Source organism: Hypanus sabinus, chromosome 10 (assembly GCF_030144855.1).
Source record: "Hypanus sabinus isolate sHypSab1 chromosome 10, sHypSab1.hap1, whole genome shotgun sequence".
NCBI classification, from domain to species: Eukaryota; Metazoa; Chordata; class Chondrichthyes; order Myliobatiformes; family Dasyatidae; genus Hypanus; species Hypanus sabinus.
Window position 1 is genome coordinate 40,031,450 of NC_082715.1, and position 25,403 is coordinate 40,056,852.

Here is a 25,403-nt window from a genome sequence, read left to right on the forward strand (position 1 = left end):
AGGGTTCAAAAACCGCCATATTTCAGTAATTCCAGAATCGACCATAAAAGAATTAATAAGTAAAGCTGATCTATTCGGAAGAGTTCGAATAGGTTTAGATCTATCCATCGAAGGATTCAAACAACAATTAAAGTCTCCACCCATTATCAACATATATTCATTCAAGTTAGGAAGGGAAGTAAATAAACGTTTAAAAAATCCAGGGCAATCAAAGTTTGGAGCATAAATATTAACTAAAACAACTTTCCGATTAAAAAGTGAACCAGTTATCAACAAAAATCTACCCTGTGGATCAGAAATAACTTCATAATGTGTAAATGAAATTGAGGGGTCTATAAAAATAGACACACCCCTAATTTTAGCGGTACAATTCGAGTGAAATTGTTGACCCTTCCAGAACCTAAAAAAACGTTGATTATCCTCCCTCCTAATATGGGTCTCCTGTGCAAAAATAATATTAGCGTTCAATCTATGGAATACTTTAAATATTTTTTTACGTTTAATCGGATGATTTAAACCATTAGTATTCCATGAGATAAAGTTAATAGATTTATCCATCATACCAATATTAATTGTGTGTATCATAAAAGGTTAAAAAGACACATAACCCACAATTTAGGAAGAAGGAGAATTGATTCAGGAGCAACCAGAGATCATGACACCTCAACAATATTAATAATTTAAAGTCGGCCCATAAACTAAAAGCAAAAAAATAAAAAGCAAAAGCATGAAAAAAGATCCCTCCCCCTTCCCCCCACCCTTTGAAAGAAAGCCAAGTGGCAGGCGCATAAACTAATACTAATATTACCCCCATTTCAAGATGGCAGCTCCATAAGAAGATTTTTTTAAAAAAAAACTAACACCCAGATTAAAATATAGAGTTGCAAAAAAAAAAATATATCAGTCAGGTTAAAAAAAAACTAAAATAGTAAAACAAAAAATCATTAATAAAAAAATGAACATTAAAATTTAAAAGTGTAATATACATTTAAAAGAAAAAATTCCATATTCAAATACAAAGATGACGTTTCAAAAGCAAAGACTTATGGGAAGAAGAAACGACATTTTGAAAAAGCCATATTACAAAATATGAATATAAGTTCAGCAATCTAATAAGAAAATTTAGTAAAAAAGATTTATCAAAATAGAATTTAAAAAAAAAGATTTAATAGACACTACAATATATATAAAAAAAAGACTAAAAAAAAGAATTCAAAACATTTGTTCCATTTCTAAATACAGGCAAGCAAATAAACGCTTATAAAAAGCAAAGACTTATGGGAAGAAGAAACGACATTTTGAAAAAATAATTCATTATTACAAAATACAAACGTGTATAAAAAAGGATATTATAAAAATTAAAACAGCATCTATAAGCAATGATAATAGTAGTAGAAAAAAAACCCAGACCCATAAATCAAGATAAGAAGTTATAACCCAACTTCATGGGTTAAAACTTAAAATGAAATGGCATCCTCTCTCCAAAAAAAAATCTTCAATATAACTCATAGTTCAAGTTGCACTAGAAGATCGATATTCTTCAACAAATTTCTTCGCTTCTTCCGGAGTGTTGAAAAATCGTTGACTGTTGTCGTTCAGCACAATTCTAAGCTTCGCTGGATACATTAAAGCTTGTTTAAGTCCAATCGAGTGTATCTCTGCCATTACTGGTTTAAAAGCGATTCTGGCTTTCATTACTTCATAAGAATAATCCTCAACAATTCGAAATGAATTGGTTTTGTAAGAGATCATACCTTTTTTACGAGCTAATCAAATTAGAAGCTCTTTCTCACGAGGATAATGAAGGCGAACAATCACCGCTCGTGGTTTATCAGTCGTAGACGAAAACCTCGCAACTCTGTGAGCGCGATCGATAAAGGTTTAGTTTGCAAACCTTCATCACCGAAAATTTCCCACAGTAATTTAGAGAAAAATTCAGTTAAATCACCGGACTCAACTTTTTCGGGAAAACCGATGATGCGCAAATTCTGTCTGCGAGATCGATTTTCAAGATCAGTAATTTTAAACTTATACTGATCCAAAGTTTTAGCAGTTGACTCTATCTTCTTCTCCAACGCTTCAATTGTACGTGCTTTTTCACAAATTGATTGTTCAAGAGTCGTGATCTTATTTTCATGCCGCTGAACTTCTAACGCCTGCGATTGAAACTTAATTTCAAGCGATCTAACAACTCCTTCAAGATCAGATATTTTCGTGGTAAGCCTTTTTTCCAAACTTGACAGTTTACTATCCAATTTACCTTCTAGTCTGCCTTCCAAACCCGCAAGTTTAGAATCCAGAAGGTTAGCGACTGTGTCGATAGATAAAGGATCCTTAGACGATTTCTTACTTGTAGCCATTTTAAGTTTGACAAGATTAGATCAAATATTATTTTAGGAAAAAAGAGTTAATCAGAAGTAACAACTCATATGATTAAGTTCGAAAAGATTTGATTAAAGGGTGATTATAGTTGAAAAAATAAAGAGCGCCTAAAAGGCAGATGCTTACGTCGCCATCTTGAAACTCCACCCCCTTCTCTCTGTTAATTAACTTGTTTGTGGTGTTTTGGTTGCTGGTTGCAAAATGTTCTTTGTCTTCCACTAATCTTAACAAGATGGTTTGCCTTTCCTTTGAATTGACACATTCCTAAACTGTCTCATGCATTTTTGGCAATACAAGTTTGTGAATAGCAGATGGTTTACCAGAAACCGTTGGGGATGGTACTCTGCCGTCCTTATTTAGTCGGTCCTGCAATTAACTGCTGACATACAGCAAGGTGGTGGTTGTTCCTTTCCGCACCTTGTGGTGCATTGGGTGGCAACCTTGTGGTTTCTTGAGCATTTTTACCTGTCTCTTATGAGGCCGAGTTGCTAGCTTGATGCTCCACCCAGCATGGGTGCAGAGGGTGCAAGTTGCCAGCCGGATTTGAACCCAGGACCACTCGCCTTGAAGATCGGTGCAGATGCCACTATGCCACCGGCTGACTTATACAGTCAGGTGGTTGCCCCCTAAACGCATTGTGAGCTGAGCTAACTGCACAACCAACCCCACCCACCCCAGTTCAGGGACAGTATTGTTGCAAGATTCCACAGGTGAACCACAACGACGTTCTGCAGGCTACATACAAAGCTCCTAAATCTGCCTCTTTCAAATTACTCTCACTGCAATTTTCAGCACATCATTTTCCTTTAAACAAAGTGCTTTTAGATCGACTTAATGAGCGACTGACTTCACAATAGTCGGAAGAACTCAGCGGACTTAACTCTCAAGCTAGCAGGTGTGGCAAGTTGGCAAACTGCTCTAGATGTGTGGTGGAGGTATGTTGACTGGTTGCATCACAGTATGGAAACAACCAATGACCTTGAATGGAAAATCCTGCAAAAAGTAGTGGATACGGCCCAATCCATCACAGGTTAAGTGGTCTGTTTAACTCCTATTATTGAGCACATCTACGCAGAGTGCTGACTCAGGAATCAATCCACAGGAGCCCTCACCACTCAAGTCATGCTCTCTTCTCACTGCTGCCATCAGGAAGAGGTACAGGAGCTTCAGGACTCTCACCACAAGGTTCAGGAACAGTTATTACCCCTCAGCCATCAGCCTCTTAAACCAGAGAGGGTGACTTCATTTGCCCCGTCATTGAACTGTTCCCATAATCTCTGGTCTCACTTTCAAGTACTCTTCATGTTCTCAGTGTTTATTGTCTTTTTTTTAAATCGTTATTATTAATTCTTTTATCTCCTTTTGTATTCTCACAGTTTGTTGTCTTTTGCACACTTGTCCACACTGCTGGCTCAGTCTTTCATTGTTTCTATTGTGGTAATTGGATTTATTGAGTACGCCCACAAGAAAATGAATCTCCGGGTTGTATATGGTGATGTACATTGATAATGAATTTACTTTGAACCTTCTGGAACTTTGATCTATGTTGGAGAAGGGTCACAATAGGTCGATGGCAGATGTGATATCATTGGCTCTTCACACAGCCTTGAATCACTTGGACTATAAAAATGCCTATGTTAGGATGCTGTTTATTGTCTACAGTTCATTTAACACAATCATTCCTACAATTCTCATTGAAAACTCCAGAACCTGGGCCTCTGGACTTCTCTCTGCAAATGGATCCTCAACTGATCAGTGTGGATCAGAAGTAACACCTCTATCTATCTCACTGACAATCAACACGGAAGCACCCCAGAGATGTGTGTTTAGCCCAATGCTCTATTCCCTGTACACCCGTGACTCTGTGGCCTTGTATAGCAACGACAATCTTGCTCTCAATGTCAGTAAGACCAAAGAGCTGATTGTGCACTTCAGAAAGGGTAAGATGAGGGAACACAAATCAATTCTTATAGAGAAATCAGAAGTGGAAAGAGTGAGAAACTTCAAGGTCTGGGTGTCAGTATCTCTGAGGATCCATCCTAGGTCTAACATTGATGCAGTTTCAAAGAAGGCATGACAGCAGCTATATTTTATTAGGAGTTTTGAGGAGATTTGGTATGCCACCAAAGACACTTGCAAATTTCTACAGGTGCACTGTGGAGAGCATTGTAACTGGCTGCATCACCACCTGGTATTGGGTGGGGGAGGGGGGAGGTACTGCACAGGATCAAAATAAGCTGCAGAGAGTTGTAAACTTAGTCAGCTCCATCACGGGCACGAGCCTGCACAGGATAGTATCCAGCACACCTTCAAGGAGTGATGCCATCTGATTTCTAAATGGACATTGAACCCATGAACACCAGCTCACTACTGTTTTATTTCTATGTTTGCACTACTTATTTATTCTAAATTTCATATCTAGATATGATATCATCATATTCTATTCTTATATATTTTTAATATTTTTATTGCTGTTGCATTTCACAACTGCCATGTGTTGTTATGTTCATATTTTAGCAGCTTGTTCAGGAAATGTATTTTTGAGGTTCAAAGTGCAAGTTTAATGTTTAGCTAAATTCAGTAAACAAAAGATTATAAGGTACTGGGTCTTAATTTAATCTCCATAGCAAATGATAATCACTTGTTCAATGACCTTTAACCAATATTTCATATTTGGATAAGAAGCTGCTTTAAACATTGTTGGATTTGGAATTTCTGTCTGAACAGGCTCAAAATTAAGCACTTGAAGATGAAAAGTTGCCTGTCGAAGCCTGCAGTTTAGAGCAAGATGGCAGTTAATATTGCCAGATACAATGGGCTTGCAGGACATAGAACTGCCATTATGGCAGTTAACCACAAATATCCATTATAATTAGGCATTAACAAATATTGATGTTAATATAAGTATTTTCTATAATCATCTATATTAATATCAATATTAATTCATGCCTAGTGATACTCAGCAGAAAGCAAATTGTATTAAGTATCCTATTTTCTCTTCTGGATTAATATCACTTCCATGTAGTTCATTCTTCCTTGCTTTTTCATATGTTTTTACATCTGTCTTAAATATATCGCTTCATTTCTCCTCTTCTTTAGCCTTTTGACTTTAAATTGTTCTGTCCTTCTCAATAATTATTTTAAAACTAGGCTCATTCTCATTTGCCCTGCCAAACTGAATTGTAGACACTGTCCCTCAACAAGAAGACGAGTCAGTAAAAGTGACTTGTTAATATACTTCATTGTAAATACCTTTACAGAATTGGGCTGTTCTTGTTCTTATTATCCAATACTCATGATCCTGAAATTGAGAGGTTTGCCCGCCGATTTTAGAAGGCTGTTATGTCAACCCTGTTGGTATGCGCCTGAAATCGCACGGAAGGAAGACCTTTTAAAGAGAAGAGATTTTCCTCCCTGTGGGATGTTATTGGTTTGTATGATGATCACTATTATAAAACTCTATAAATTCACTGGGAGCCCTGATGAAATTTCAACCTATGTTTTAGGATCACTAGTCAGGAGTCTGGATCATTAGTCAACTCCCATAAAAAGTAACCACCGTGCCAAATTTATTCTTTTGCCTTTAACTTTGGTACCGATATGTTTTATGTTTCTTACATCTTGATTTCAGTAGGTACAGGAACTTTCTCCAAGGACAATGTGAAAGCTCCCATTTCTATGAATGGCAAGAACAACAAGCTTGCCATGCTGAAAGATAAACTCAATCATGGAAACTTCTTGAATTATTAATTCCTGATCTGTGTACTGCTGAATCTGTCTGAGTTCATAGGCAATTGGTTTGAATCATTTCATTTCTCTCTAGTTTGGCCATAAGTGTATCATCAGAGCAACGAAAACTTTAAAATAGACATCCATGCTATTCAACATTATGTAAAGGAGTAGAAAGGGTGATAAAATTTTGTCAGCGCACCTCACTGACTGATTAAAAGTGAAAGGCAGTGAGCCTACACTGAGAAGAGCCAAAAGTGAATAACATCTTATGCAGGGGCGAATTATCTCAACAAGTTCTGCTATTTATGGATGAATACTGTCAGGTGATAACATATCTAACTTCCTGTACTCAGCAAGAATAGGTTACTTGGATTCTCGTTTACTCTGCCATTCAATATGATGATGACTGAACTTTTTTCACCATTTTCACTTTCCCACCTTATCCTTTTTTACTGTTTTTATATATTACTATTATATTTAAAATTGCATATCAAACTCGCCCTTCATTCTTCTTCCTTACCATACTTTGTGTATGCTTAGTTCTGAGCAGATTAGATGGACGGTTAATAGTTTGAATGAATAATATAACCAACGTAAGCAGAGTCTCATTTGCAATAATGGTTAAGTACTGGAAAAGGCAAATTCTGTATAATAATTTGAAGAAAAGCAGTTCAGTTATAATGACTTAACACAGGAAACTCTAACTATGGAGTGAATCATGGCAGATTATTAATTGGATTCACCCGGGTTTTGCTTCTTGGTCACCTTTGCTCCAAGTGAAGAATTTACGTCATGTTTATCATGAATGAAACAAAATAAGGTTTCTTACTGTGTCTGACCTTGCATCATTAATTAGTAAACAAATTTGTTTGTGGTACAAGAAGTTAAGAATGAACAAGAAACCAGGAGAGTCTCTGATAGCACAAAGACTATGTGCACCTCTGGCGGCCACCCAGAAGAGTATTAAAACACGATGTTAATCTCAATGGAAATAGCTGATTTGATAAGGAGCACTTACCAGGAAGTCATGATTTGCTTGAATCAGGTTAATAAGGTGAAATCGAATTATATTGAAGGAAGCTATCACCAGCTTTGCAATGTACTTATGAGAGTCAAAATGGAGCATCTAAGATGGCCACTGCTTCTTTTCATCAAGGGGATTATTTTTTTCATATCATCAAGATCAAAATATGCTGCAAGTTTAGTATAAAGCAGGTTGACCACAATTTAAAATCTAAGCCAAAACTAGAAAGGTCATTCAAGTACAATTTGAGATAGCTGATTTCCATCTCATTATCATAGCACCTGGAGTGTAACCTAACTTCAAGAATAAATTTGAATTGTAGAAAAATACCAGATACTGTCCTTTTGCATGTGTTATTCAAAAACCTAGCTAGTGTTTGATTGAGGAACGATTAGACTGGCCACCATATGGTGGCATTTCTTGAAGCTCTTCCACTGGCTAAGTCTTTAACTATTGTGCATAGGCCCTGTGTGAGACTTTTTTGGGGCATTGCTAGTCAAGTTGCATGACTTAAGAAAGATTTTATTTGAGGTGCACTCCCCCCTCCTTATCATACGCACATCAATCATCATACCCCATCCACTTGATAAATTGATTAAGACTGTCTCATAGACATTTTATAAATTTGGAATTTCTCAGTAAAATCATGGAGATATTGATAGCGGTATAGCCCCTGTAGCCAGTAGGAGTCCTGGAATTTATTTGACCACTATCTGTAATGCCATGATCCATAACAGCTTTTAGTCTTCCATCATAAGGCCATAGGACGTTGGAGCAGGATTAGACCATCTGGCTCTGCCATTTCATCATGGCTGATCCATTTTTCCTCTCAGCCCAAATCTCCTGCCTTTTCCCCATATCGCTTTGTACCATGACCAATTAAGAATCGATCAACCTCTGCATAAAGACTTGGCCTCCACAGCTGCCTGTGGCAATGAATTCCTCAGACTCACCATTGAGTCAGATAGATCTCTTGATGAAGTTACAGTCACGTTTGGTGGTGTGTATTGGAAGTTGAAATCCTTTTGCACTCTGCAGCTTCTCAACTCTCATCACTTTGAAAATAAAAAAATCTAAATTGCATGACATCACATTAACCTGCATTCAAACTCATCGGCCAAGCTTTTTCACTAATTGAAACTGTCCGTTGTTGTTTTTGGTAAGTTGCAAGTCCAACCCTCATAACACAAGATGTTAATTTTGGTCAAATGTTATGGCCTATTTTTTCACAGTTCTGATGATACTTGAGGTTGAAAATGCTTTTATTGCTGGATAAGGTGATGAGAGAGAAGGTACTCTGTGGAATGGAACACCAGACTCCTTTGAAAGGACTGTCAATAGAGGAGGTTTTTTCCGTGCACAGTGCATGGTCAGATATTTATGACTTCTGAGAAAATCTTCCTAGTTACTACAGAATTTATTTCTTTGTTTATACGTTACGTGGATCAAATCCAAAAGAACTACAGAGCTCAAGTAGCACTGTGAGGAGGAAAATATCCAGGGAAACTTGTTTTAAATCTCCCTGCCAAACTTTAAGGTAAAAAGCATGGCATTTTGCTGCAGAATAAATTCATTTTGTTTTCATTTAAACTTGTGCAGTGCAGGAATATTAATCTGATTTCTGCATCATTAATGCCTTTGCCAACTGGCTGCAGTTTTTAATGTGGTTGGAATCAAGTCATTGGAATTATAAACAAGGAGACAGCAACTGGAATTGAGCAGGTGCCAGAGCAATAGAATAGAATACTTAACAGAGTAAGAATAGTTTCCCTGATAATTGAGTTTCGCAGATAACAGCAAAGCTGATTAAAATTCCAATATCACCTTTGTGCTTCTCAGTTCATATTAAGATTATTTTCATCAGTAACTTGTTTTGTTCTCAGTACTTCCATAAGGTTTCTAAACCTTAGCAGTAATTTGTATGTCCAAGTAAAAATAATTGTGGTCTTCATTTTTGTTGACACAACCTTGATGCTGAGTGGAGGCGCATATTTACAGAATTAGCACAACATGGAGAAATAGATTTATTTCTATGGAATTTAGAAGATTGAGGAAGGATCTTATTGAAACGTATAAAATTCTAAAGGGATTGGACGGGCTAGATGCAGGAAGATTGTTTCCGATGTTGGGGAAGTCCAGAACGAGGGGTCAGAGTTTAAGGATAAAGAGGAAGCCTTCTAGGACCAAGATGAGGAAAAACTTCTTCACACAGAGGGTGGTGAATCTGTGGAATTCTCTGCCACAGGAAACAGTTGAGGCCGGTTCATTGGTTATATTTAAGAGGAAGTTAGATATGGCCCTTGTGGCTAAAGGGATTGGGGGTATGGAGAGAAAGCAGGTACAGGGTTCTGAGTTGGACGATCAGCCATGATCATACTGAATGGCGGTGCAGGTTTGAAGGGCCGAATGGCCTACTCCTGCTCCTACTTTCTATGTTTCTAGATTTACATTGCAGAAAGAAAGCCTTCAGCCTGCAAAGTCCCCACCAACCATTAAGCACATATTCACTCCAAACAAAGCCAAATCCCATTTTATGTTCCCACCAAATTCTACCATGTACTGCTCAATAGGGTGTATTTATTGTAACCAAATAACCCACCAGTCTTGATGGCCCTGGAATCTACAAGGAGAAAACTCGGGTGGGGGGGTGGACATTGTTCCTGTGTCTTTCTATTTTAATTCTGAACCACTTTCCTGCCTTTCCAATTCAAGATAGCTACCAATAACAATAGCATATTGAAAAGCCCTAAATCTATATCTGAAGGATATTTTCCTTCATTTTCATACTTTCTCTTTTTGGATGATAGTTGTATTTGCATTGGTTAATGCTAGTTTTATTCATTTTTGTCTGTAAGCTGGGACAATATTTGAGGGCATTGCCTCCAGTACCACCTAGTTGTGATCAGATTGCTTGAGTGCTCAGTGTATTATTGCAATATTTTCTGGGTTTATGACCTGTGTACTTAGTTTAGCAAATGTATCAATTAGTAAGTATTCAGCAGGTAAGGCAGCGTCTGAGAAAAGGAGAACTGAATTAATGTTTGGGGTCAGTGATCTTTCAGCGGAACTGGACAATCAAACTGCACATGGTACTTACCGTTTTCTTCAATTCTTGGCTTGCCTTGCTCAAGGTTCAAAGTAAATTTATTATCAAAGTACGTATAAGACACTCTGAGGTTCACAATAGATCAATGAAGTACAGTGGAATCAGTGAAAGTCTACACACACAGATTGACAAGCAACCAGTGTGCAGAAGAGGGCAGATTGCAAAAGAAAACAAACAGTAAATACGGAATACTGAGAACATGGTGGTAGAGTCCTTGACAGTGAGGTAGGATGTAATCAGTTCAGTGTTGAGCTGAGTGAAGTTATCCACATTGCTTCAGAAGCCTGATGGTTTCAATAGATACCTTTAACGTCAGAGAAGTATACCTCCAGAAATTCTTTTCCGTTGCAAACGTCCACGAAAACAGAGGAGTGAGGGCTAATAACTGTTCCTGAAGCAGGTAGTGTGGGATTTAAGTCTCCTGTACTCCCTCCCCAATAGCAACAGCGAGAAGAGAGCATGGCCTGGATGGCGGGGTCCTCTGATGGATTCTGCTTTCTTCCAGCTGTGCTCCTTTAGACGTCCTCAGTGATGGGCTGACTGGGTATTTGGTGAAGCTGCTTCAGGATATTTTCCTGTTTGCTCCATTTTTGCAGCTCCTGTTAATGCATTAGAAACAAGGACAAATACTGCTCTTGGGCAAAGCCACAGCCAAATCGGGGAAAAAGTTCTCTTTTCTCTGAATAGCTTTTCATGAGTTTATAACCCACAAGCACTTTCTGTAATACAGTAAAGCCATTTGTGGAATTTTCTTTCAGAACTGCCTGTGCATTCTTAATAGGATATGTTCTAAGTATTTGAGGTTTTACTGTCATTGAAAGGATTGTATTCTTGTGTGTAATCTGCATGTTCACAAACCATTGTGAATCTGACCTTTCTGTGCAACAAGAAGATGTAGAATTTACAGGATTAGTAAGAGCAAATGATCAGAAATAAAATACCTCAAGCGAGGTGACCTATTGTCATGCTTTGCAATGCATTCATTAGATTAGTGCAAGTAGTATTTTTGTATCAGTACAAGTGAGAGGTTTCTGGTGAATCATTCTGTTGAATAACGAGCAAGGTTGGGGATTCAAGAAAGGAAATCAGGACACCCATTTTATTATCCATTGTATGCATGCAGAATACAACTCCACGATTTGTCTTCTCCAGGTAGCCATAAAATACAGAAAACCATAGAAGTAGTTGAAAGACATCAATCCCTCCCCCACCCACACGAAAAGAAAAAGAAACAAAAACTCACACACCTCAAACCACCCCCCAACCCCCTTTCACACAAAATCTAACAGATCACCCACACAGAGAAAAGCTACAAGAACATCAAACTTCAAACCCCCAGCCCGTTAATCAGCAACAAGAAAGAATGGGCAAGAACATGAGATAAAAATGTAGAACTGAAAGAGGCCAGTATGAACTACAGTTAGTTTAAACTACAGTCCAATCCATAAATCTCAGAATTTTGATGACATTCTGAGAGCATCAGGACCCAGTGGCCCTTCTGACTGCTGCAACTCAAACCCCTTCCTTCCGTGGACAGCAATTTAAACCAGCGATTCCTCCAAGGGCAGCGACTCAAACCAGCAGCCCCTCCCAAAATATACTCACAGCATTATCTGCTAATCTCCCACGCTGCAGAAAGCAGACTCTTTATTTGGATTGGAAAACGTCAGGTGATCCCCTTCAACCAATGGGTATGAGGTGAATGAGTCCATGTCTGATTGAACTTCTCCTGGACTTTTCCCTGTTTGTGCTCATCAACGAGATTGTCAGCTGACATTGAACTAAATCAATGCCTGATGCTCTTGCATTGAACCATTTAATGCAGCATCTTTTGCTGTAAATGCAATACTGAATAAGTGGCTTCAGAGAAATTTTGACTGCAATGTCAGCAAAGGCACATTTGATCTTCATGGAAGATTTAATTTTGTGTGAGTGATGGGTATATAGTATTCAAAAATTGAATGGGTGTGAAGTTAGAACTGAAAGGGATCACTGTCTTTAAATCTCTAATTTTGAAAAAAAATTACATACGTGCTTCGACCTGTTATTTTATTTGCCTGAAGATCACTATCAAAATATCTTAGATGAAGGAATGAATACCATTTGCACAAGGTTATGAAAGTTTTCATAACCTGTACACTTCTTCACAAGGTCAACAAAATGAAAGCTGCAAATTTTCTAGCAGTGTTAAAACATCTTAGAATGATGTTGTCTGTGATTTTTCAATGGCATCATTAATCATAGAAACTTAGAAAACCTACAGCACAATACAGGCCGACGTTGTGCTGAACATATCCCTACCTTAGAAATTACTAGGCTTACCCATAGCCTTCTTATTTTTTTAATGACATTATCATGTTTTTTATAATGACATTACCTGTTTATTTCTAGTAAATCATTTGTTCCAGGTGGAATTTTAGACACAGAAATAACACGTGCAAATGTTGGACCGCAGCTCACGTACAGTAGAAAACTGAGCAGCCTGTTTGGCAATTTTATACAGACTTGAGTCTCTTTATTATTAGAATTCAGAATTAACACTGACATGTGTCATGAAATGTGTTTTTTTGCTGCAGCAAATACATAAACATTACTCTAAAGAGTAAATAAATATTGTAACATTGCCCATTACACCACTGCCGTTTAGGGCATCAATAAAGATCCTCCATCTCTGTCTTCATTACTGTTTCTATAGCAACTGTTTTTTTGCCCAGTCAATGTTGTTAGCCTGGAGCTGAACACCCAAACCTGGAGGCCCAGGACCACTCTTAGTCTAGCCTCTGACCAGTTTGGCATTGATCACCCTACTAAGAACCAAAGCACAAGGTCTTGACTCCAGCCAACATAGCTCCCTGGGTCATTGAGGCACACTAGCCTACAAGCCTCCGACAAGGTTGTGGTCCTCTTGAAGGGAATACTGCAATGAGAGAGCAAAATAACGAGGTACTGTTCTTGGATCATTAAGAAATCTGATGGTGGGGGTAAAATGTTGAATGTGCACCTTCAGGCTCTTGTCCCTCGTAATTTATGGTAGGGATGAGAAAAGGACATGTCCTGAATAGTGATGGTCCTTGGTGGATGCCTCCTTCTAAAGTCATCACCTTTTGAAGATGTCTTCGAGGGTGGTGAGGCTAGTGCATTTTTTTCCCAACCTTGTGCATTGGCACCTTCATAGCAGAGAGTCAGAATACTCTCTAGAAACTTGCCAAAGTCTTTGGTGATATACCAAGCTGCTAATCCAAAATGCTAATCATAAATAGGGTTCTTGTTGAATAGAATGATGTGTGGAAACTAAATTTGTTACATCTCGTATTCATGCAAAACTGATTGGCTTTGTCCAAACAATTTTTTCTCAATAATAAACCTTGACATAAATGTGCAATTTAAATAAGTGGAATGATGAAGGTAAGCAAATGGCCAGAATTACAATGAGTACTGCTGTAGAATTCCATTTGCAATTGAAACCTGCTAATATATAATGAGAGGACACCTTCCACCATCTGCTGCTGTTCGAAGATTTCTTCTGAACAAAACGAAGGAATTGCTCTTGTTTATGTCCATGTAACACAGCTCAGTTAAAACTTACCTTTTACTCTTGGGGAGGTAAAATTTACTGTAAAATAAATTTCAACATTTTATAAACGCTGTACTATCGTTCTACATATGGCTGGATCTATCCGCGATCGATGTTTGTGGTGTTATGTCTCAACATCCTTTAGCACTGATGTGAAACACTTGAGTTGTTCACATCAATGACTCTTGCTGATAAAAGCCAAATCCAGCCTGAAGCACACAAATTCTTAATTAGTCTGATAGTGATTTTAAAAGACTAATCTCATCCTGGCTAATGTTTAAAAATTGACATAGACGCTTGTGGTTTATGGTGTTAACTAATTGCCATCATAAAATGATTCTCACTTTTGCTGCTTTTCCAAATTTAGATTTTATTTTTTGTTGTCAGTCAGTTTTGGAAACGTACATTTATGCTTTACTTTATATTTTGTTTGGGCTTCTTTGTTGTATCATAAAATAACAATAGCTCAAATAAAGTAAAAGTAAATAGATGTGGTATCTGACATTTAACATTTTTTCAGTTATTAGCCTTAGAAATGTTTAGAGTCTAACTTCACTGCCAGCCCCTGAAAGGCAGTTGATTGACCTTCTACTGTGCTGTCCCATAGTTAATAAGGTCTATTCCAACAGGATTTGAGCATATATTGGCATGTTGGAGAATCAGCGCATTTTGAAGACCTGAAATGCGTTCATTTACTCGTGTACACACACAAATCGAAAGCTGGCAGAGACTGATTACTGCTGTAGGGCTATAATATTCTGTGCAATGCCAGCGCTGTATCAGCTGCCAGACAGCCGATGATAGGTTATCATGTGATCTTTACTCAAATGAATCTCCAAGGTTTGTTCTGCTTCAAACCAATGAGAAATAGCAGCCTTCATTAGGACAAAGCTGGAGCCAAATCTCCTTCATAGCTTGCTGCTTCTTTCTGATCTCGACAAAGTGCATTTAAGTAATTGCCTACCTGCGTAAATTCCAGACAGAATTTAATTAAAGGGATCACTTACACAGTCGTTGTTCGGCAAACCAGAAGTGGTAAGTTTTCATTCTCTAAACTCCTGCTGTGTTAGTTAATTTTTGATGTGCTGTATGTAATCAGTGACTAATGTAGATTGCTGGAGGTCAATGTTTGGGGCTTTGTTTGAAGCAGGCATTTTGTTTGAAACGTGCTCAGCAATTGTGCCTGCAGTGAAATAGTATGTTTCAGAAACATGAGTTCTCATGTTGTGTATGTGAGATATAATTTTAGAGCCTGATTAGTAAGTTCAGGGTATGAAGTACTGAATTCACCTGTAAAATAAGATTTATTGGGAATGGCATGATTTTAAATCTTCCAAAATGTAACTTGATTTTTTAAAATAACAATGTATCTGTAACTTGCTCAGGTTGTTAGCATGATTTTATGACTTTTTTTAAGTGCTAGTGAGACTCTACAAAGTTCAGATTTTGCTGTGCTTGGGGTATTTATTAGATAATTATTCTTTGCTACTTGAATTACTATTTTAAAAAGAAAATTCGAATTATTCAGTGCTATCTTTGATACCATTTGAGTTAGTATAAAGCCAACTTCTCCCATCTACATTCTCTTACTCTTAAAATATAAATCTTCAAGATTTAAAATCAGATGGCTTGCTTCTAAATATATAGGAAATAATTTAATCCAGTTGTAATTGTTATGAGTAATTAAATAGAAAATAAACTTAACCATGTTCTCTGTTATATATTTGTCTACTTTGAAAATTGCTTACAAAATAAAGATTGCTTTTGGTAACATAGAAAATTGAGGTTCAAAATGTAGAACAAAATCAGTCATCGGAAAACCTGCTTTTTCGGAATGGAACGCGCAATCTCATTGCATACCCCGGAAAAAATGCTGGAGATACTGTGTCATCATCTTAAAGGACAAAAGGCTTGTAAATGTTTTAGATAATGAGGAGGAATTAGCTGTAACTTCTGGACAAGAGTGTGAAATTGAATATCACCTTTGCCTTTTCAAATGCTGATAAAATGCCGTGATTAAATGTGATCAGTTATTAGAGTTTGATTTTTTAAAAATTGATTGTTTTCTTTGTCAGGTTTGCTTTCTCTTACGTCCTCTCTGGTAAAAGTCATACAATCCTTTTCTAAGTATCATTTTGGTAGAATTGATGTACAGATTGCAAAGCATTCTTGTTCATTGTCTCTTGATAGTTCATATGTGAAGTTGCTGGGGTTTTGCTTTTTAAGATGATGTATTTTGCAGAATAACTAATAGAGCCCTACATGCCTGTGGTAAACTGTTTTGAACATAGCTAATGCTTGCAGGCAGTTCAGTGCTACCACTGCAAGAGGCAGATCATCACAGGTGCCATAACGAAAATCTACTTGTCAAATTGATGGAAAGAAAAAAAGTGAGATTGATAGAATCCATAGCTGTGATCACAATGCAAGTGTGAGATATCAGCTTTAAAATTTTCTGTTTCATTTTAAGTCTTTTCCAATAACTCCTAGGCAGTTTAGTTAGAGAAAGAGAGAGTTATTTACAAGTTCAAATGAAACTTTCTGTGGAGGAGGGATGGTGAGAGATTGCACTGATCACCCACCTCACTACAGCATATCTCTGCAGTTGCTTTTTTACAAGTAAACATTTGGATTATTGAGGAAACCACTGGAAATTAAAGGAAAAAAATTAAAACCTCTGATGGAAGAGCTTTGTGAACAATGAAAGCCTGCCCACATGATCTTCCTTGATTGCATTGAAATGTAGAGCTGATTTAAGTCAATTGTGGAAGTGCAGACAGAAGCCACATAGAGCCATTTTGCTCTATATTGGATCACATCTGTTATTACAGTGCACCTTTCAATGAGCTTTTTCTAACATCCATCAGGAGTCTGGAATATTTTTAGTGCCATTGTTTATTCAGATAAACCTTTGATTTTGATAGTATATATTACTTAGTGACTAGAAGGTGTTCAGTTTCTTCAGTCAAGTATTTTTTTAAAGAGGCCAAACACATCTGCATGTTTTTATTCATCCTTAAGCTGTGGGATTTCATCTCATTTGTTATTTAATGTTCACTATCGACAGACTATGAACAATGAAAGAAAACCTTGATTTAATGTAGTATATACTTCATCTGAAAATGTTTAAATTACAATTCATGTGAGGCAGCAGGACAGTTATCCACATCTTGGGGTAAGATACTTCACTTTGGTTAAGAATATCTGAGATAATTCAGCAAATTCAGCAGTGATTTATTCCACATTATCAATACTGGGTTTGACCCTGTATTTAAATATTTTCTTAGTTATTTTTGAAAGAATTAACAATTACTATACAAGTCAATCTTGAAAATTGATTGTGATTGTATAGTATGATTTTTCAAGCATCACATTTAATTATATTGAAATTATTGTTTTGATTTCAAAGTGGCAAATAATATTTATATATGATAGATTTAGACTCAACCAAAGTCTCCTGTATCTATAGGTGATAAGAGTTCAATGCAAATAACACTGAGAACTGGTATGTTTAATTGGGATACTGTCGCCAGTGATTACACATACCAATAAGTTATACACAGGTGAAGGTCCAGTTCTCCAGTTCCATCACAGCAGGTTTTGCACAAAAGTGGCTTATGTTAGAACTTGCATGTGGATGAAGTACTGCAATAACATTACTTTGTGTACTGAATTAATAAATCAGCTTAATCTGTCAAATACTATATTGAAGCTTTCATCTCAGTATAAATGTAGGAAAATAATTAACGGACCTTATTGATTAAGAACTTGAGATTGAAAGGAAAAGCAAATATCTAGGATTCATAATAATGGTGAATCCATCAGTGTCATTATTGCAAGAGGGGAAATTTGATGACAACTGCTGAAATTAAACACAGAAGCTCAGAATTTGCTGTCAGTGCAGAAAAATGAACAGATGGATACTAATATTTTATGAACTAATCTTTTTTAAAAAAGGCAAAATTTTGCATTTTGCTGAATAAGTTATAGCTGAGATCTTAGTTATACTCAAAGCCATAACTAATGCTGAAATATGTAATTTCTGGTTATATTCTTACAAATAATGGCAAAATGTTCTTTCATTTTTCAAATAATTACATTATTACGATTTCTCTATTAATCTTTGTTCATTCAATTTTTCAATTTGTGGTTTGTAACAGGTTGTTCAAAGCGTAATAAGATTGTTTTTACTTTTTCTTTTAATGATGTATTAAAGTAGAATTAGGTTCCTATATGTAAGACAATTAATTTAGGATTTTGATGGCACAGATGAGTTGAGGTCAGCTAAGATTAGCTACGATCATATTGAATGGCAGGCAGGCTTGACAGGCAAGTGGTCTCCTCTTGGCATATTCTTCTGTTCTAGATGTTCTATGTTCTTCTTATGGTCAAGAAAGGAGATAATTACATAAGAAAGAAGGAATTTGAGACAACGTTCTTTATAAACCTCTTGAACAAGCCTGAAGGTAGTGGTTAGTACCCCTGCTGTATTACCTCTGGAGAAATAAATAAACATGCTTGTGGTAATTGTAAAGACATTATTTACTGTAATATCTTTGTGAGTCAATGAATCTATTCCATTCCTTGTGTAGCTTCTGAACTTGGAAAAAATAAACTGTTCTTTGGGGTTTTACAGAAAAGGAAAAGTATGGAACTTACACAGGTGACATCAACAACTTGCATCAAACTCATACCATATCTGCAGGTTGTTGGTGTCAACAGTTACATCGTGGCTGATTTTCTACAGATGGTCTGTAGACCAAATACCTTTCTGGTTACTCCTTTTTTGTAGCTATTTTGTGCGATTCAGATTGGGGCAGACTGGCTCTGCGGCCTGCAGTCAACATATGACACTCTGCTAGATTGAACTGAGCTGAACATTTCTGGACAGAGTTGATGTCTTTGATGTAGGCTGATGTTTTATACTCTGTGCTTTTTGTTCATGTTTTGCTTTTTGCTGAATTTGTTTTTTTGCGCATTGGGAGTTTTCTTTGTTTCATGGCTGTTTGTGAGAAGACAAATCTCAGGGTTGTGTACTGCACACGTACTTTGATAATAAATGTACTTTGCTGAATATATTTTCAAATTCATTCAAAAACTTTGCATTTGAATTCTCAGTACGAGAGAACTGATTTCAATCAATAAGAAGATCAGACATAATTTCTAAAATGATATATTCAGGTAAATATATAAAACATGAACATGTTTCACACACTGCAGCCTCTATATTTAATAAGTCAATATTGCTAGGAGACATGCTTTGCTGGAATATTATTGTCAACTTTCAGCCAGTTTCAATCTCAACACTCTATTTGTAGTTTTATCATGGAATATGTGAGTGTTGTTTTTTTTAAAGAATGTGGATTAAGCTTTGAGAGAAAGAACTTTTTCTTACTTGGAAGTTTCATCACTTAACTACAGGTTCTATTTGAAAGAGCCCACCTTGAAATAATAGAAGGCAACATTTTTGATGTTGAAAGTCATGAATAGAACTCTATGATAGTTTGTGCAGTACACTTTAATGGCTCTTGTGAATTAAGAGCTTAGAATTGTTTAATGCGAAGTAGCCATCATTACACAATAGCCTGACTTTGTGTAAATATTTTATGAATGGCAGAAATCTTGCACCAACAATGCGGCACTCCTTCAGTACTAGACTGGCGTGCACAAACCATGGCAATGGGACTTGAATTCTTACCTTCCATCTCAGAAGGTACAATTACTTTCTTACTTTCTTACACTTTTATATGCTCATTGTACATTTTCTTGAGCAGGGTTTTGTTTAACTTCATGTGGCGAGTAACTCAAGCCATCTATAAGGTTCAAGTGAGGGGTGTGATGGATATTCTCCACTTTCCTGGGTGAGCGCAGCTTCAACGCACTCAAGAAGCTTGATAATATAAAGGACGTTACAGCCTGGACAGGCACCTCATTCTCAGCCATTCACACACTGCACCACCATCGCACATTAACAGTTGTTTGTCCATCTACGGAATGCACTCTAACACCTCACCAAGACTCCCAAACCCACGATCTCTGCCAACCAGAAGGACAAGGCAGGAGAACATGAGAGCACCATCACCTCAAAGCTGCTCTCCAAGCATACACCATCACTGTCCTCTAATTCTCACTGGGTCAAATTCTTGAAGCTCTCTTCTAAATAACGAGGACTACAGGGGATTAAGAAGCATCTCACCACCATCTTCCCAGAGGATGTGCAGTTGAAATTTGGCTTTGCCTATGAAAACAGCATCCCTGAATGAATTAAAAAAATGTGCCCTAAGCCCCATTGAATTCATGCTAATCTTTTTGCCAATCTGTACTCACCTTACTTGCCGATATTAGGTCCATGTCTTTCTATGCCTTTCCTATTGGTGTCTTTCTCAATGTCTTTTAAATGTATTATTTGTATATGATTCTGCCACTTGCTCTGGCAGCGTGTTCCAGATATTGACCTTTTTCAGTGTAAAACATGAATTTATTCCTCAGATCCCTTTCAAAACATCTTTCTCTCACCTTAAGGGAATTGAGGATTATGGGGAAAAGGCAGGTAGGTGGAGATGAGTCATGGCCAGATCAGACATGATCTTATTGAATGGTGGAGCAGGCTTGACGGGCGAGATGGCCGACTCCTGCTCCTATTTCTTACGTTCTAAGCCAATGCCCTCATGTTTTTGATATACAGCATAGGAAGGTGATTTTGACTCCCATATTCTAATATTTTTTATCAGGTCCCCCCTCAATTTCCTTCAATACTTGCAAAACAAGCTCAACCTGTTCAATAACCCCACATAACTGAAGTTTTCTAATCCAGGCAACATCCAACAGAATCTCAGTTCTAGTAAGATGGAGGCATGCTTGGACACAGCAACCATTCTGGGTCTAATCAAAAATGCATTTGTTCATCTTGTATGACCTTTTATGATCTCAGTCACTACTAGATACTTAGAAGATCAATTACTGTAGTACTGTCCTATCAGCGAATTGCTCGATAGTAATGGAGCTGGACTTGCTGAAAACTGTATTTGTGTTGTCACCTTGTTGCATACCATTGCGTTGAGATGGTGCACAATCCAACAGAGTGAGTGATGGTCTTGGACAATTTTGTTGTGACTGAGACTGGTAACGAAGAATACTACAAGTCCAGTTCACTGCCTTGATGGAGAAAACCGATGGTGGGGGAGCTGTGTTGCCTTGGTTGTGGCGAGGACTGAGCTTAAGCCGCAATGTTGCTTGTTGCATCCACCCAGGATGGAAGGCCAAGGTGGTGTGGGAGAGAGCAAGGGCCTCCGTTGAATGTGCTGGGATCCTTCTGGATTGTAAGTTGACACCTTGCCTCATCCTCTGATGTTCGCTGGCCACTGCCCACCGATGTTTGCTCGGTGGAATTCTAAGTTGGACACGGACAATCTACTATCATGCCTCTCAGGGACTTGGGCTACATTGTTTTCTTCTTTATTTGTGACTGTATGTTTTTCTAAAATCGTAACCATAAGTGCAATTTGTGCTACGTGCAGTGTGATGTGTGTTGCTGGTAGTGTGTTTTGCACCTTGGTCTTGATCCCGTGGGTACACTGCCGCATTTGGCTAAATTCATTTATGATTGAATGATAATTAAACTTGAATCCTTGAAATCTCCTTTGCGCTCTCTTTAATGCAATCATATCCTTCCTGCAGTGTGAAGACCAGAACGGTACCCAATGCTCCAATTGCAGTCCAACTAGCATTTTATAAAATTGCAGCATGCATCCTAACTGATGTATTCCAATGCTTTGAAATGCAGTATCCCTACAGACTCCTGGGAACCTCTGCCTCATGGCTACTTGGAGCAGAGAAGGGACTTAAATGGTAATGAGAACCTCTCAGATTGAATGCTGGCATTGCACTTATCTTCTTCATTACTGACTCAACCTGTGAGTTAACCTTGAGGGATTCCTGAACCATGACTTCTAAGTCCCTTTGCACCTCTAATTCCTGAGTTTTCTCACTTTTATAAAATAGTCTGAACCTTTACTCTTCCTGCCAGGGTGCGTAAACTCACATCCCTATGCTGTATTCCTTCTGACAATTCTTTGGCCACTCTCCCAAGCTGTTCAGGTCCTTCTGCAGACTCCCTGCCTCTGCAACACGTCCTGTTCCCCCACCTATCCTGGTAATATCTCCAAACTTGGCCATGACGTCGTCTGTTTCTTCATCCAGATAGCTAATGTCAAAGTGAAAGATTGCAGTCCTAGCACCCATCACTGCAGAACTTTACTAGTCTCTAGCAGCCATCCTAAAAGGAACCCTTTTATCACCACTCTCTGCCTTTTACCAAGTGTCCAGTCTTCTACCTGTGCTAGTAGCTTGCCTCTAACACTATGGCCCCTTATGCTGTTTAGCAACCTCATGCACCTGACCTCCTCAAAAATTTTTTAACAGATTTGTCAGGTAAGATCTCTCCTTAATGAAACTATACTGACTTCATCCTATTTTATCGTATACTTCCAAGTATTACGAAATTTCATCCTAAATAAATTCACCCTAAAATCTTACGAACCACTGAGGTCGGGTTTACCAGCCTAGAATTTCCCGTCTTTTTGCCTTCCGAGCAATGACAAGGTTGTGGCTTGTGGCCACTCATGTTCTCCTTTACAGGAGCAATTTACGTAAAAGTAAGACTAGCATTTGTGTGACACTCTTCTGCAGAAAACAAGCCTCCAATTGTCAGCTGAGCGGTTCTGAGCAGCTAACCCATTTTCAGTAATATTGCCAGAATTCCTAGTGCGAAAAGTTCTTCCATAAAGTTGTTCAGTATAGTCTTTTGCATCCACTGGGCGAAATCGATGATTGAGCATCACATCTAAAAGTGCTGGACTGAAGTGGTAGCTTAGATTTATGTGGATCAATCCATTTTGTCCATTTCTTTCATAAGCTCTTGGCTTAAACTGACCATTTCTCTTCCATATTCCTTCAGTCCCATTCTTGTTATTTCAAAGGTCAAAGTAAGTTTATTATCAAGGTACATATATGTCACCATGTTCAACCCTGAGATTCATTTTTCTGCAGGCATACTCAATAAATAGATAGAATAATAACAGTAACAGAATCAATGAAAGACCACTTAGCTTATTTCAAGAGACTTCAGACATTGGTCTGCATTCAGCTATGCTATATATTGCATTGATTTATTTACAAATTACTTTGTAATTATTTACATTCTCACATCTATACAGTATTTGTATTTTATGCATTCTTAAAAGTCTTTAATGCAGGCTTTCAGCTTTGTTCTATTAATGTTATTTAATTTCTGAGCAGCTAGTTGGGGAAGCTTCCATCTGCCATCTTTGGTTAATCGATTATACACAAGGTTTGCTTTGACCTTTTTGCTCTTGGGTTAAAGTTGATAAATTCAAATTAGAGTAACACTCCAATTACAAACAGCTGAGGTGCATTTGAGGAAGTGTTAAAATGTATAATTATGGAAACTGTAATTGTCCTTGTATTCTAACAACCTTATTCAAAGTATTTACTATTTTATCCATCAATTACTTTGACTATATTGGTTGAATTTAATTAAAGGTTGGTTTTATTGACAAGTGATTTTATATTGACTTACCATGGCAAAGGGGGTGATTCCCCTCAGTAGAGTTATCAAGAACAAGAGGTCATAGATTCAGGTAAGTACTTTAGACAGAAGTGAGGAGAGAAGTTTTGTATCTTGGAGGTGGAATTTTGGACCATATTTAGGGTAAAGACCGATAACAATTGAACTGGAAAGCATTCAAGGAATAGGCAGGAAGAGCAGGAAAGATGGATGAGCAATGATTTTACTCAATGCCAGAGCAGTCACAGAGGGGCTAATGCGTCTATTCCAGTTCCTGTTTTTAGTGTTCCAGGAATATAATTAAATATAAAAGATTAAGTCCAAGAAACCCAGAGCAACATACAAACAATGCTGGAGGAATTCAGCAGCCCAGGTGACATCTAAGGAAAGGAATAAACAGTCAATGTTTCAGTCCGAGACCCTTCGTCTTGATGAAATGATTCTCAGCTGTCAGATTGTAATTGTGTTTCTGCTGTGACAACAAACTAAGTTTGAAATTTTAACCTTGCAGAAACTATTTAATGAGGTATTTTCTGTTCTCCTTTTGGATTTGAGTATTCACAGTTCTTGTAGGACCCATGTATCTGTTTTCTGTCTGTATTGTATGTTCTGTTGCGTATTTCTTATGGGTAATTGTCATTTGGACGAGGGTGTAGGAGAAGCAAATGAGTATAGTTCATATTCACACCATGTCTTAGTCAGTTTAGTCTAGTTGAGAGGGGGTGAGCTGGGTGATAGTTTAATTGGCCATTACTTTTCTATATGAGTAATTTAGTTTTGTTAGTTTTTAATTGCTAGAAGATTGCTTATCTTTACTGGTTCTGTGATAAAGGATCAAATGTACTTTTTTTCAACTTGCAACTTAGTTATTTGGAAACAAGTCATACAGTGTTAACTCTCATACTCAGTCTCTTAGCTGTTTCGGTTTGTTTTCAAGTCACCACTACAGTTCTCTTACTTGTCAAAAAGTTTGTCTGTAACTATATTCAAGCAACTTGCAAGTTTGGAACTGTTTTAGTTCTCTTTTATGAAAAGCTCAGACAACTTTATGCAGTTAATCCATTTTCATTATTTTATGGGAGAAATATCTCATCATTAAGACTTGTTTCAATAAGGTTTGTTTTAATATTAAGATGAATAGATGTTCAGAGAGGACTAATTATTGAATAATTAATCAACATTGTAATATAATACCCAATTTGAAATTTAGGAAATATCCAACAGCAGGAAACTAAACCCTTGCGCACCAAAAATCTGGAATACTCTGCTGACTGAGATGTGTCAGGCCAGTTCTGTGGAACGTTTAAGAACATTTCTAAAAACCTAATTTTTAAATTTGGCTGACTTATGCCTGGTGATGTTGATTATATTTACATAATTTGTTATAAATGATTATATTTTATTCTTTATAATAGAACCATAGAACACTACAGCACAGTACAGGCCCTTCAGCCCTCCATGTTGTGCCGACCCATATAATCCTTAAAAAAAAGTACTAAACCCACACTACCCCATAACCCTCCATTTTTCTTTCATCCATGTGCCTGTCCAAGAGGCTCTTAAATACCCCTAATGTTTTAGCCTCCACCACCATCCTTGGCAAGTCATTCCAGGCACTCACAACTCTCTGTGTAAAAAAAAAACTTACCCCTGATGTCTCCAAATGCTTGTCTTAAGATTTTTAACTTTGTCTTGTATTGATTTTCTTTATAATCTATGCAAAACACCTTGAGCCTGCATCTTCATGTATGAAAGATGCTATGTATTAATTATTATTAAGCACTTTCTGCACATGAACAGAGCAGGAAGAATGCGAAATTTTGATCAGATCAGTGTTGGCTTTTGTTGGATAAAATAAGAATTATTGTATAAACATTTTTTGAAGCTTGCTTTCATCTTTTTATTAAGTACCGAAGCTAAGTCATTCATGACACAATGCAGATGTAAAATCCCTGTTTAGAGAATTAGATACAACAATGGATACCTAATTCTAGCTTGA

General features: G+C 37.3%; 1 protein-coding gene across 13 annotated transcripts in view; it reads left to right on the plus strand.

The window, feature by feature from the left end:
* Positions 1-25,403, plus strand: part of LOC132400603 (dystrobrevin beta) — a 488,265-nt gene that overhangs the window by 285,149 nt on the left and 177,713 nt on the right. The window lies entirely within an intron of this gene.